The sequence below is a fragment of the Pleuronectes platessa genome, chromosome 5 (assembly GCF_947347685.1).
Source record: "Pleuronectes platessa chromosome 5, fPlePla1.1, whole genome shotgun sequence".
NCBI lineage: Eukaryota > Metazoa > Chordata > Actinopteri > Pleuronectiformes > Pleuronectidae > Pleuronectes > Pleuronectes platessa.
In genome coordinates, this window is record NC_070630.1 from 7,955,442 (window position 1) to 7,971,629 (window position 16,188).

The window sequence follows — 16,188 nt, forward strand, 5'->3', positions numbered from 1 at the left end:
CACACTTTGTGAGGGAGGTGATCACATCAGTCATATTTATGATGCCAACTACTCTAAACAGAAGATAATGGTGACACACACACACACACACACAAACACACACACACACACACACACACACACACACACACACACACACACACACACACACACACACACACACACACACACACACACACACACACACAGCAACGTCATGTTCCAAATAATCTGTGACAACCACAAAACACGTTCACACACTGTTACAATGTTATTATTTGAAACATTTCAAACAAGTTGCTGTTTTATGTTTTTAAATGATGTATATGTTTGTTTTGTCCACCGGGGACCAATAAAGTTAATTTGAATTTGAATTACAAAAATAAAAACCTGTGATCACATGTTGTGAGGTCCTTTGATGTTAAAGGACATCATGTTGTTAGGTCCTTTGAGAGGCAGATATTTTAATGGAAAGGAGAGTTTTGATGTAAAGGACTCAGTTCACCTTTGGTTGTTGGAGAGATACCCACAAGCAAGCAGTCTCTGGATTACAAATGGATTCTCTACTCGTTACTGACCTGCAAATACAGGACATCATGTCATCGAGGAGAACTCTAGAAGACTCTTCTACTGCCTCAGGTAAGACTCTGAAAACAGAGCAGCCATGCTAGCAGAAGAGTCTTTTGAACAACATCAGCTTGTGTGTCACTTTCTGCACTGAATTCATGGCCAAGAAAGATCAACTCATTGTATGTGACCTGAGGCCAATGAGGTTTTAGCTGTTTTATCTACAACATCAACATTATCTTGTCTGATCTGTTTGCTGAAAACATAAATAACTTAAGTCATCAGGTTTAGGTAACATTTTTAGTCTTCACATGGTCTTAAAATGACAACTAGAGAAATGCAAACACATGTGACTCCTGTTGTGCGTTATTTCATATTGTGTTGTCTGAATGAATCCATCACACTGAAAACACCCACATCACCTATTCTGTCTCCACCATCTCTCTCCACAGTTTCACTGACAGCACCTGACGCTCAGGACTGCCTCACGATCCACAGCAGCTCTTCCTCCTATTCGGTCCTGGACTTTCTAGGGGAAGGCGGCTTTGGAACAATCGTCTTGTCCATGAACCTCAGGACCAGAGAGATGGTGGCTTTGAAAATCATGAAGGACACCGGGTCCGCCCGGGACGCTGAGCATGAGGCAGGAGACTGAAGTCTTTGTTTATATTCCTGTGCTCAGGTGTTGTCTGCTCCATAAGAGCATGTCGCTGCTCACAAACTGTTGATAGTGTTGTCTTATCACGTCTCCTCTTCTCTCTTCAGGTAAACATGCTGAAAGTCATCAGTGACCTGGATGCTGATCTCAACAACATGGTCAAGTTCCATGAAGTATTCCAGCACCTGGACCAGACCTGTTTGGTGTTTGAGCGGCTGGACATAAGTCTCTATGACCTGCTAAGGCAGCGAGAGTGGGAGCACCTTCCTCTTCATGAGATTCGCCCAGTTGCCAAGCAGGTATGTAGCAGCGATCAATGCATCATGAAACCAGCACTCTTCTATTAGAGAGATCCCCGAAACCTAAACCTAACACCCAACAATAGCACATGGAAGAAATAATTCTAAATGTTGTGTATTCTTTGTGTCCCTGCAGCTCTTTGTGGCCTTAGATGCCCTGAAGGGTCTCAGGGTCCTGCACACGGACATAAAACCAGACAATGTTATGTTCGTGAACATGAAGGATAAGCCACTCAGTGTGAAGTTAATTGACTTTGGCTTAGCCATGATGGCGTCCAAAGTCCGGCGGGGGATGAAGATCCAGCCGTGTGGGTACAGGTGAGTTCATCCTGCACAGCATCTGTTAAGCAACGTTATTTTCTCTGCCCTGAAATGTTCCAACAGATTTTTCATCTGTGGCTCACGTCTTTCCTTCTCAGGGCTCCAGAGATCTCTCTGGGTCTTCCATTCTGCGAGGCCGTCGATGTGTGGGGGGTCGGGTGCGTACTGGCGTTCCTGTACCTGGGTCGAAACCCGTTCACCTTTAAATGCGAATATCAAATGGTATTTATCACATGACCAATTGGATTTTTTATTCATATTCATAGAGAATGCAAGTGGATGTGATTCTCATGATGTGTATTCTGTCTGCAGATGAAGGACATGGTGACAGTGCTGGGCCTGCCGCAGCACCACCTGCTCGATGCTGGCTGGTACAGCGAGCGGTTCTTCATTGAAGAGGAGGTTGAAAACCGTCCATCGTGGAGACTGATGGTAGAGTAAACATGTTCTTGTATGTTTGATAATTTGAATGGAGCATGTTTAAATCATACTTCCTTGTTCTCATCTTTATTTATTTTTGTTCCTTCAGACTGCAGACGAATACAATGCTGTTAATTGCCTGCAAACAGAGGACAAGGAGAGCTTCATCCGGCAGCTGAGCTCCCTCAACGGCCTGATTCATGTGAGTACTCACTCAAGTGTTCAACAAGTAAAGACTGGATCTGCACCAGTTATTTATCTGTCAATCGGGAGCTGGATCATCTGACCTGAAACCTGTTTTCAAATCCAGATCCATCCAAAATTGGGGGTGGCTGAGATGGAAGACCGCATGGCCTTTGTATCTCTGCTGGAGGGGCTGCTGCATCTCAACGGGGATGAGAGGATCCCTCCTCGTCAAGCTCTGAAGCTGCCCTTCATCTCCATGAGCCACCTGAGGGAGGACTTCCACAGCAGAGACTAGTAAGTGCCCACATGTCCTTTCACACTGGAACTAAACACATCAGGTTGTATGGACCGATGGTTTGAATTAATTGACAGTGACTGATTTACTAATTGATTGTCTTCCTTCATCCAGTCGGACCACCTGCCAAGAAGCAATGAGGGTCTGGCCCACTGAGGACAGCTCCCACTGTTCAACCTCAGACAGCGGCTACTCTGGCTTCATGAACCAAGACTCTTCGGATTCTGTGGAGGCTCTAGACTCCCCAAGTGCCACCAGTGAACTGTCCTGGTGTTCTGACCAGACAATAGTGTCCCACACCACCTGCTCGCCCACCTTCAATGAAACCAGTGAGGAACTCTACAAAGGGTCTGACCTGCAGATCAACTCCAGTGCTACCTGGGTCTGGTCGCCAATCAAATTTTATGACACCATTGAGGAACTCTCCAAAGGGTCGGACCTGAAGAGCAACCCCAGTGATACCTCGGTCTGGTTAACCTTCGGAGATGATGACACCAGTGAGGAAGTCTCCAAAGGGTCTGACCTGAAGAGCAACCCCAGAGATACCTCGGTCTGGTCGGCCATCACAGATGATGACACCAGTGAGGAAGTCTCCAAAGGGTCTGACCTGCAGATCCACTCCAACGCTACCTGGGTCTGGTCGCCCATCAGAGATGAGGACACCAGTGGGGAAGTCTCCAAAGGGTCTGACCTGCAGATCAACCCCAGAGATAACTCGGTCTGGTCGGCCATCAGAGATGATGACACCAGTGAGGAAGTCTCCAAAGGGTCTGACCTGATGATCAACCCCAGAGATACCTCAGTCTGGTCGCCCATCAGAGATGAGGACACCAGTGAGGAACTCTCCAAAGGGTCTGACCTGCAGATCCACTCCAGCGCTACCTCGGTCTGGTTGGCAATCAGAGATGATGTCACCAATGAGGAACTCTCCAAAGAGTCTGACCTGCAGATCAACCCCAGAGATACCTCGGCCTGGTCGGCCATCAGAGATGATGTCCCCAGTGAGGAAGTCTCCAAAGGGTCTGACCTGCAGATCCACTCCAGCACTACCTGGGTCTGGTCGGCCATCAGAGATGATGACACCAGTGAGGAAGTCTCCAAAGGGTCTGACCTGATGATCAACCCCAGAGATACCTCAGTCTGGTCGCCCATCAGAGATGAGGACACCAGTGAGGAACTCTCCAAAGGGTCTGACCTGCAGATCCACTCCAGCGCTACCTCGGTCTGGTTGGCCATCAGAGATGATGTCCCCAGTGAGGAAGTCTCCAAAGGGTCTGACCTGCAGATCAACCCCAGAGATAACTCGGTCTGGTCGGCCATCAGAGATGATGACACCAGAGAGGAAGTCGTCTGGAGTTCAGACGAGGCCTCAGACGTCACCGCTGCAGCCAAAGGTTCCTCGGGTGGAAAGAGAAAGCTGCTGAAAAGAATTAGAAAGAGAATTAGAAAATTCTTCTCATGCTTCACTTGCTGCTTCCGTCCGAAAGTGGACGACTGAATTATTTATTTATTTATTAGGGCCAGAGCACCAAATGGTGGGAGGCCCTATTGAAATTGTGAGGATTATTCTTCTTATTATTATTATTGTGATTAAACTGAATTGGCTTTTTGAGGGATTTAACATGCTGAACTTCTTACCAAACTTTGCAGAAAATTAGAAAGTGGTGAAAATGTACGTATTCTGAAAAATGGCTCAACAGCGCCCCCTAGGACCAGCCCCTAGGTTTCCCCTTGACCGATCTTCACCAAAATCGGAATAAAGGTGTATCAAAGGTGCCATTTTCCATTTAGTGGCCATTTTGGCCACATTCTACATTTTTACTTTGAAGTACTTGTCCCAGGGCTTTCATCAGATAAACTTTAAATTGAAATAAGTGTCATCACAACAAGATGGACATAAAAACGGATTTAAAGATAGATTTTTCGACACACCGCGTGACCGTGGGGTGATGGCAAAGTTTGATTAAACGCCATCAAAACCATTCATACCGGACGCTGAAGCGCCGGGCAGCGCTAATAATATCACCCGTTGATCCAGTAGTATAAAAGCATATACTCACTTGTTGCTCCAACATTAAATCAACTGCATCCCAACGTTTGTCTATTTTAGTGTTGTCTTTATACAACATGTTCCGAGGATCATACAACTCACTGTACTTCTCCACTTCAATTATTAATTTAATGTCATCCATGTTGAAAAACTTCGCTGTTTGCTCCGTTAAATGTCGGGTGTCGAGGGTAAATTATATATTTTCCATTCAAGAGAGACAACAAAAAGATTTTTGCATTAACTTTTCATCAGCTCCGACCAATTGAAAAAATACAGCAGAGTCACAAAAGCTGTGATTCACTTCTTGAACTCTCTCGTGCAGCTCTAGCTCAAATGAAATAATGCATGAGGTGTTTTTCTCATGACTGGCACTAACTCATCTTAGCGCGCACACACACACACACACACGCACGCACACACACACACACACACACACACACACACACACACACACCTGCAACCAAATACTTAAAGTAAATATCAGAAGCAGTTCTAGTTATAACAAAATCAATAAAGAAAATGTGTCTCTCACATAGCTTAACAAAGCTGTGACCCTCTAACAGATCATAAATATCCAATTGACATTTGATGACTTTCATGGAACAAATACAGATTATGAACACGTAATATGTATGTGAACACACAAGTTTTAAGTGTTGTGTTGTGTTGTGAAGGTCTTTTATAGATAATTACAGGTCGCACACAGGGAAGACAGTTCTGAGTGACACAAAAAGTAAAGTCACCATTCATGATAATAAGTATTTGTCTCTGAATGTTAATTTATGGCAAACAATTTATATGAATGTAATACAGCACACAGCCTCCAAAATGTTCCCTTATTTGTTTTTAGAGAATGTTTGTTAAAATCATATGCACAAGATCGATTTGAAGTTTCCGTTCATATCTCTCACTTCACAAGGGTTTAAGAAGGTCAGACACATAGAAAAACATTAAAAGCAACTGCAATCTAAATACACTAAATGAATAAAAGCCTGGCTGTTATCTAACAAGACCCAGACTGAAAACAACACCCATCCATCGATCTCCTTAGGCTGATGGGAGGATGCTGAGGCCAACTGGCATTTTACCTAAATAAAGATTAGTTTTGAAAACGGGGCAAGAGCAGCTCCTCTGTGTCTTATTATAAAAGGTTAGAAAAAAAAAGGTAGTGAAAGGAATCTTGGCCTGGACTTCCAGGACGGGAGTGATAGTCATCAGAATGTCATTTCACTTCCACCTCTTAAAGGCAACCAAGAAGCAGGTGGACATCCCGACAGCCCGGGGCCTGGAAAATCAATCAGGAACTTAAGTGAGTGTGAGTTCCACACAGTTCTCTTGTGTGGCTGTCTTGCTATGCCCAGGTTAGCTTTAATCATCGCTGATCTTTCGCTGCCATTCAGGGGCTCTCGGCTCCTTCTGCTGAGCCGAGAGCCTTTGATATGGAGAGGTGTGAAACTGGCTCTCATTCGCTGATCCCTACCACCACCAGGCTCACCGTCCCATAGTAATTTCGGTTTGCAGTCACCGGTTTGTGAATTGATTACTTTGCTTTGCATCTTTAAAATGGTGTGTCTGGAGAGCCACTCTCTCGCTCGACTCCCAAAAAAAGAAACACTCCTATTAAAATCAAATGGAAATCTAATCTAGGAGGGTATTGGGGATGGATAGTGGTTGACCTCTGGTTCAGCTTGATGTGGGCAGGTGAAGATTCGACATCTGCGGGGATGCATCCCACTCGTCCTTCGCTCTCAGGGTCTTAAACAAGCCCGGCAGAATTGCCTCCGGAGCGAGAGCGGTGTGATACAGATCCAAGGTCAGATTTGTGATGCACTTATCAGAAATGTTCCCTGATGGGCAAATAACTACAGTACAACAATACCTCCTTTGATTCTCTCTCTTCCACTCCTCTCCTCTCATTCCTTTTTTCTCCCTTTTCACTACCTTGTATCAAACCACTCTGCGGCACTGCTTGATGCACTCTGATCGTATGTTGAGATTACATGCTTCATAGCTTGCCAGCACTCAGGATATTGCCTGTGAAGCAAGACGTTGTCTGGTAAGGGGGGCAGAGGAATTGAAGTGACTGTATGAATAATTATGTAGGCACCTATTAGTGCTTAACTCTAAGTAGTGCATGTCGAGCTCGCGGTGCATCTGGACGGGCTGGACTCGCCTCCTCGTGGTGCGACACCTCGTCTGCGTTGCCATTTTGCTCACATGCATCATCACCGCCGTCCTCCAGCTTGTTTCTCATGTTCTCTCGCGGTGTCTGTTCTGTATGCCTCACCGCAGTGCCACGTCTAGACAGTCATTGTCGCGGCAGACCTCGCCATATCGCCGATCGATGAATCACCCGGCGTGATACATGCAGCACAGCTGGGCAGTGTCATTTTCCCTCGGAGCCGCAAACACACCCACATAGGTACAAGGATTATGATATACATAACCCCTGACTGGGTCTATATATACTGTAATAGATGAGAGTTTCCCCTACAGGCTTACCTGCTTATACCAATCAATGCACTACATGGAAAATATCCTGCTGCGATGTTATTATCATGCGTGAACCGCGCCGGTGGGATGGAATTTCAAGGAAAAAGGGCATCTGAAGGGCATCTTTATCCCAATAGGTTAGAAGAAACCCTATGAATTACTTATGGAGTTGTTGCAACTGACATGTCCACACTCAACATTCTCACCCTTTATCCATCCTTCCCCAGCGTCCCTGCTGGACCGACCCCGGGCGGAGTGCAGCCACGCGTCCAATCACCACAGACCAATTTGAGTCATTGCGGGCCGGCGTGTTGACATGCCATTAAACAGAAACAGAAATGTTGGATAAATATTTCATCAGCCGAGAGAAAGAATAGCCGGGCGAGAGGACGCCGTCGGTTTTAATACACGGGCGGAATCTTCTGAGAGCGAAGACGTGTTTTCCGTGCGTGAAGGAGTGAAGGATGTGGAAGGGGGGGAGGGAGGGAGGGAGGGAGGGAGGGATGGATGGAGTGGCAAAATGTGACAAGTCAATGGGAACATGGGGAAAGTGAGAGAGAGGGAAGAGGGTGAGAACAGAGCGAGCAAGTCAATATGTTTTTGCGTCTTCACTCGAAAAAAGAAAGGCCTAAGGGTGCGAGGATGTGTTAGCTTAGCCGCACATTGTGTAATTACTGAAAGAAGAGGCCATGGATGGATATACAGAGCAGTGCATATACTCAGAGAACATGTAGCAGCCATAATCTTGTCCCCACTGAAAAATTTAAGACGATTGTGCAGTGGCGAAAGTTCACCGAGGGAAAGAAAATACAATCCAACAGCAAGGTCTCACTCAAGGTCACTTCTTCTCTTCTTTTCCTCCCTTTTCTTCTCTCACAACAGCTTTTTCAGAGCAGAACCACTTTGTATCATACGGACTTCAATCACGGCGGGTTAACGAAGCAGCGTATGCTCAATTATTTAAGGAGCCGGCTCGATTTTTAAGAAAAGCAGGTTGGTTTGCAGCGACGCGTCGATATATCTGATCAGCAGCAAAGTGGGGCAGCTGCACAGAGGTGCTTTGTATGGATAGAAACATGTTGTCCTATTTATACTGTCAAGTAGTTTACATTAGTTAGACTTATATGAAAAATCTATACAATCTAACGCAAGTGTTCTCTCTTCTCTCGTGTTAATATCTACATGTAAAGAAACAGGGAAAGACGGATGAAGCTAAGTTTCACATGCTATATGAGCACGTTTGTCTTAATTCCTCCTCTAAGTAAAAAAAAAAAAAAAAAAAAGAAGAAGCCATGTTTTTTTAATTGCCTCAACTCTGAGCTTTAACAAAAAATTCCCTATTGAGAAAATCCAGGCAACCTCGGAGGGAGCAGAGCCGTGTGCGTCTCTCGCTCCGTGTGCAGCCCACACTTCCTCCTCCTGAGATTTGTGTCTCCCTGGCGACTGTCTGGTCCAATTCCGCCCAGTGCTGATGGCCTGTGAAATCCCAGTTCCTGGAGCGCCGGCTTCTAAAACATTCATCATTCCCTCACTTCCCTCTAGGTGCTAGCTCAGCCTAGATCGGAGGATTTTGACAAGGGGATTTTATCCGTGGCCCCAATGGAAGATTAACGGACCCCCCCACCCCCCCGCCCTTCCGCCCCCTCACTCAAAGAGCAGGGTCAGGTGATGGAGAGCTTTCTAATCACACTTCCTTTCTTCTCCCTGGTCAACAGGCCGGCCCGGGTCAGGACCTACCGGATCCGTTACCTCTGGGTCATGTAGTTGAGTTACAGAACTGGGATCCTTCATCACGTTTTGAAAGATCCTTGTGGAAATGTTCAAGTTAACACTTTTATTTCCGACTCACACTCAAACCACACTTCATAAACAGGAGGCAAGATTTTGCTCGTGGTATTAAAATACACATTTCCCAGGAGTGTTGGGATGTAACAACGTATATTTACGTCATTGCTGTACTTGCATTCATTGATCTTGGATCTGTACTACAATAGATTTATTTTAAGGTACTAATTATTCCACTATGCAGAACTGTACTTTCTACTACACTGCATATTTACAATGTATTGCGCACACATGTTCATGTGGTTTTGATTATTTTTAAAAGTAATTAATAATGAGAGGGGAAATTACATTAGACACTAGATTAGATTAGTATGATTAGACTCCGCCTCCTGCAGCAGTAGCATCACTGGTATGAAAAATAACTAAATTGAATTTAGAAGAGACCACCGCCGAGACTCCGCCATAATTATGCAGTCTACCATTGCATTGCGCAATAGGCTGCACTGGGCTAATACTTTTACTTTTAATAATATATTTAGAAGCAAGTACTCAAGCTTATGTGGTACTTTTACTTCTACTTGAGTACATTTTCCTCTAATTTGTGCTTTTACCTAATAAAATCTTTGAGTGCGTCCTCCAGCCTGTTTCTGTGTATGACTCCCTTCAAAAGAAGTGATGGAGGCTCATTTTCTAGCTTTGTGAAAGTCAGAGCTCACACAGTTATTTGTTGGTATTCAACACCAGGCCTTTACTCTCACGTAATGAAATTAGTTGACGCTTTAAATCAGCCAACAGTGACGAATGAGCAGTTTTCCACAGTCCTCAGCGTGCCTCTCTACACATGCAGCTGCAGGGCTATTTGTTGCTAAATAAAGATCAATACGGAACAAGAGATCCATGCAGATACTCGTGCTCATTGGTTCTGCACATTTGTGTTTGAAAAGTCTCCCTTTATAGTCACAGAGGGGAAAATGGATTTATGCTAAATTTACAAGTTAACACAGGACAAATGGAAAGAGGAGTTAAATCATGTAAAACATTCAAATCTATAGTTTTTTTAGGCCTTTAAAAAACCCACTGACGTCTATTTTTTTTGTCTGCAAGGGGAATAGATACAATCAGCATTAAATTACTCTGCAGTAGACACAGGTTTTTTTGGGGGGCACCAGGTTGAATGCACTAATATCGTCTTTATTTCAGAAGTCAATATGCTGACGCTGCACTTTTTCAGGCGCAACGTTATGACAAAGATTGCACCCAGGGGCGTTGGCGCGTAAGTAGCCATGAACATCTGTTGTTGTTGTTGTTCTAATATCTGGGGGACACAATAGTGATTTTTTTTCTTCGTACCGTGCAAAATGTAAGACAGCAAGGTGAGAGAGCTTCGGGGGGGGAGGAATTTAGAAAACCTGCCTATACCAGGTTATCTTGGTGTAAAAGAGATTTGATGTAATGCAAATCATTGTGAAGTGGCCCCCTGTTAACACTGCCTCACATGGATGCAGGAGCTAAAACTGTATATTACAGTAACTGTTTTTTGTGTTGCTGTTGTAGCTTCTATCAGAGCAAAAACAGAACACGTCCTTCGGTGCTATCGCTCTCCACCTGCACCACCGTCTCCCGGCTCTTCTCCTTCTGCGTAAATTCAAAAAACCCTCTCACGGTATTTTTCCCCTCAGTGTTTCTTCATGTTTGATTCTATCCACCGTGATAAGCTGTGATGGAGTCAGTTCAGAGGTCCCGGGCTCAGATAGTGTTTGCGTAGTCATCCAAGGCTGGGTCCTAAACAAATGGATCTCTTCCCCCGTTTCTGCCGGTGCCTTCTGTTGACACATCCCCGAGTGTTCAGCTTTATCACTATTCCTCAGAGAGAATCCAGCCAATAGAATTAATTGCATTTCATGTTCTGTTTGTATTTGTAATTGTTGCGTGCACACTCTGTTAATTCCTCCCCGTGGTCGTCTTTGTCAAGGTAAATCCTTATATTCAATGGCCCGCCCGACGCTATAACACACACCACGACCATCTCAGTCTTTGCCCGTCATCCATTTGCTCTTTGTCTCGGTGTGTGATTGTGTCCTCGGCCGCAACCAACCGTGAAAATAAACATCCTACTGATAAGGAGGCAAGGAAACACCAACGGCTTTGCATCTGACAGATCTGCTGGTTTTTCTTTATGGCACTTTCACACGGCAGTATGCAGATCAGCTCCTCGGGTGAGAAGCCTGAGTGGAGCAGTGATAGTGCTCAGAAGTGCCGCTGCAAGGGCACCTCGGAACCGTGTACAGTATGTGGGCTCATGTCCGCCAAGGTCATGAAGTGAAGATACTGTCAGAGTGAAAGTAAATAACACACATACACAGTCTCAAAGGCAATATCTTTTCCTAGGTGAAAATCCAGGCAACTATCTCTTACCTGCTACTTGTGTTTTTACTTAAAAACACATTAAAGTGTGATGTGAAGCTGGGGACTAAGCGTGTGTGTGTGTGTGATATTTGAATTAATGGGTGTCTTGGTTAATCGCCCTTTATCAACGCCCATCGGCTGCATGACAGTCCCCCTTCACCGGTCAGCCTGACACGGCCACCGAGACGCACTAATAACTCTGCTCATCTAAACACAATCGAACGTGAACGGCCTCGGTTATTAGAAGGATCCCTCCAGGCCTGCAGCTGAGAATCCAGGAAGCAGGAGCAGTCACAAGTGATTTAAAGAAAAGTGCACATGGAGAGACAGCAGCATTCGGCATTAGAATGTTTGAGAGGTGATCCGATTACATCAGTAATAATGCAGCCATATTGGAATCTGAGTCCCAAACCGTCCATAATGCTTTAATTCTTCGGGTCCCCACAGCAGCATTGTGGTGTGAACAGAGTGACTGCTACATTCAGCTATTGTGTAAGTCAAAGCCTATTTGGAAGGGATAAAGGGCTTTCTTAGGAAGTTCATGTGGGAGTCAAGTTCATTAGTGGTTGTGATTGAGTGGGAGGTGTGAATCCAACCTGAGTCAGAGAGAGGAAGAAACAGAAAGAGAGAGAGAGAGAGAGAGAGAGAGAGAGAGAGAGAGAGAGAGAGAGAGAGAGAGAGAGAGAGATTATGAGAACCACTGAGGATTTCACTTAGAGCTGAGGAAACCACAAACTTTTGCCTCTGTCAATACTGGGGGGGGGGAATTGATGTGAACTAACGTCAACACAACACCAAATATACACTTCTCACTCTAAACTACACAAGATTTGTTTATGATAAGGTTGTCAGGGCCAAATAATTCAGGTAGAGTTGGGCAGTCTCCCCCCCCCCCCCGTGCGATAACTTCCACATTCAGAACACATTTCTGATTCCCGGAGGAAGTGTTGACTGGGAACAGGCGCCGTTGCCAACTGCAGTTAATGGCGTGCCAATAGTTGCCTCAGTTTGGGAATCCATTTCACTATTCACTTGGTGGTTTCGTCACAGGGACGACATGATGCGTTTAGTTGCTGCAGAAATTCCAACGTGTGACACAAACGGCTAAATAAAAACAGCTCAAGCTCTAAATGTTCAATATTGCACATTTAAAATGAATTTAGTCTGAGACATTAGAAAGCTAAACTGCTCCTTCTGCCGTGACTCACAAATTACCAACACCCTAATGAAATACCAGTATTCATAGGCTGCAGTAGCTCTTCAGCTAATCTGTTGGTGTTTATCAGCAGATAAAAGCTAACAAATTAGCCGCCTTGCTCGTTTCTTCCATTTAGTTAACTCCAGAGAAGATGAATGAAACAGTTTCCCTGACAGATATGAACAAGCTCTCCTGGAAATCAAGGCTAAAAGGAACTTGGCAATGAAATCACTTTTCACCGCGAAAGGCTTCCACTCGTGAGCGGCGGGAGATGGAGCCTCCGCGCAGGCCAATTAGGTCCAATAAAATAAACACGACGGGAAGCGACCTGATGAAACAGTGACAGGCCTCGTTAAATCAGTTGAGCGTCGAACACGACAACAAAAGGCAACAACGACATGAAGCAGAAATCACGCGGTCCAACCTCAAAGGTTCTGGAGAATCGCACGACAAGTGAAGCCGGAGCTCGGACGCGTGTCTCCCCCTGAATCTGCAGCACTCGCCGTGATGAGTGAGGATGATTCTGCTGAATTGGTGTGCATGAAACGGGGAAGGAAATATTACAAATTGTAAAAATGCTTCCGAGACGCGGTGACCTGATGAGTCAAGTAGAGCGGCGGCGGTGCACAACCTCAGCACTGACATTCAATCAGCCGGAGCTTAGGTGAGAATAAGCTGTCGGTGCTAAAAGGGGTCAGGAAGTCCACGGCTATTGATCAATTATTGTGAGCATGTAACACATACACACAAACACACTCTCCGTCTCTCTCTCTCTCTCTCTCTCTCTCTCTCTCTCGCTCTCTCTCTCCCCACAGGAAGTTGTTTCCGACTGGAAATCGCTCCCTTCATCCCATGAAAGCCCGGGTAATAAGACACGCAGCCCTTTGAACACAATCCACACATCTCCTTGTTGTGTATTTACTACATCACACCCACAATCGGGCTGATGGTATCTCCTTGAAGCCTCCGCAAAACATGTACCCGACCTCATCTCTACATTATCAAATGTCCTTGTCATTATTTCTGATCATTTCTCTGGCGCGTTCCTCTGAAAACAGGAACTCCCTTATTCAGCGGCTCCCAGGCGGGTGGAGACAGACAGAGGAGTGGGTGGCGGTGCCGGTAACACTGGGAAAGAGATGATGGGTGAGAATGTGTGTGTGTGTGTGTGTGTGTGTGGAGGGATGGGGAAATCTGATCAAATGAGCCAATCCCCATGTTAAGCGCTAATGATGAGCCTGGAGGAGAGGCCTCTATGCGCTCAGCAGATGTGTAAGATAGGAGCTATATGGAGATTGCCTGGTTCATTATGTGTAACTGCCTCCACTAAAAGTTTAATGTGTTGCACAGAAGAGGCTTTACATTACAGTGAGTGAGCTACTGTATTTTTTAGAAGACTACCACGTGTTCTTCCTCGGCTGACTTCCTACTTTCCAGGCAGCGGTTCACTTTCTAGTCAGTGCTATTTATACCAGCTTGAACAGTCTTGGTATTTAAGATCATCGCGTGTTTAACTGTTCGTCACTGTGAACAAGGCAAATGCTTTCAGGACCATATTCCAATTTTTAAACGTGGTGCCAAATTGAAAGCTTAAACTGACATTTTAACAGGGAGGCTGTGAAGTTGATCATTTTTTTTATAACACAAAGATTTGTTTGATGTGTAGCAAACTATATTGTTTCAGATGTAAGACAACTTGGGGTTTAAATTCATGCATGCAACTGCAGGGACATGTGACTGTAACAATATGTACTGAAGGAAAAACATCACTGTGCACAAAACTACAGCGCTGTGCTGAAAAGAGGGATGAGTTTGATGAGTTGGAGGCGTTGACATTGTTTGCTTCCCATTTCCTCTCAACAATCCACCTTGGTTCCTTGTTATCATGACAATTGTAACCTCACATTACCAAAGCAATTTGAAGTCCACAATCTTCCTCTAACCAAAATCTGTTTGTGCCTGAACCCAAACCTTGCAGCTGGCAGTCAAATCAGAGAATGTTTCATATTGCACCAGTTTTGAAAACAACTCGTTCCCACATAGCAAAAGAGTTTGGGAACAGATTTATCCAACAACCCATGGAAGGATGGCACCTGTTTTCCAGATCTGGGCCACAAGTAAGCTAAAGCAATACCCCCTGATAACCAAAGGTAACAAAAGTGGCCCAATTAGCATGAAACACATAGTCCCCATTTACCACATTGGACTCTAAAGGCTCACATTAGTCCCTGCCGAGAGCATGTTTGCCAAAAAACACCCACATTTGTTTTGGGATATTTCTGCCACATTTGCTGTTTCTCATTTTACATTTGGCTTCACAAGCTGACACAGTGCGTCGTCCTGTGAAGCAGTTAAAAACAACCTTCTTGTTGATTAGTTATTTTAACGTCCACTCACTAACAGGGAAAAGCTAATGAACTGTATCTATTGGTTTGCCTGAATGCTACTGTAGGAAATCAACCTTTAGCACAGGCCTCATAAAATGATCTGGTTAAGTGCCACAAAGGGCTGAAACATTCAAAACCGCTGATGTGGTCCTTACAAAGTCTAATTTCCAGTTGATGCACAAAAACGCAAAATGTTTTTTTTTTTCGTGTACATAATAAGGTCTGCCTGCATATAACCAACTTTCTTTGGGCCCAATTACCATCTATTTATTGACCGAGGCGATCCTGACTGATGAGTGTTCACAGTGGGCGATCTATGATTCAGAGACGTTCTTTCTTTGAATAGCATCCACTTATGCTCCACATGTGCGTTAATGAGTCATGGCCGTAATTAGGTCAATGAATAATTCATATTGCTGGTGTTAAAAAGTCCTTATTAATAGTTCATCCTTATGTTCATCCTTGTGCACTGTTTACCTCACGATAGATCGATGAAAGCATGTAAAGAGAGATTGTTGTCAAGTATATTAAAGAATTGATTTGTTGGGAGAAAAGGGAATTCTTATTATATATTAATAATACTGTATTTATAAGCTGATTGTTATGTATAAGCCAAATCGTCTGTTTTAGCTGGCAAACATGAGTTGATTTGTTCCATCAGGCTAAACAATAGCAGCAACTATTCATGGCTTCATGTAGTCGCGGTATTGATTCCCATGTCGGTTCCGTCTACTTATCTTAACCTTTGAGCGACTTGTCTAATTCTCTCCCCCGATCCATAATCTCCGGCTTCATGATGTGTGGAAAAGGGCAGAAAATCCACATGTTAGCTCCACGGCGGAGTTCCCTCGAGTCAACTGTCGGGGGGAGTCAGAGTATTGAATACTTCCTGATCCTAGCACTACCTCCAGCTGTTTATATTACTGATGGATTTGATTACCAGCTGCGACAGCGTGTCTGTGTGTGTGTGTGTGTGTGTATGTGTGTGTGTGTGTGTGAGGTAAAATGTGGTAGTGGAGACACTTACTGCAGCAGGGACTACTACAGCGGCAGTTTTCAGTATTTTGTATTTGTCTGTTTGAAGACTGGTGTGGTCCTGAGCATTGTGTACTCATGTAATAGGGCTGTAACACACACAAATCAT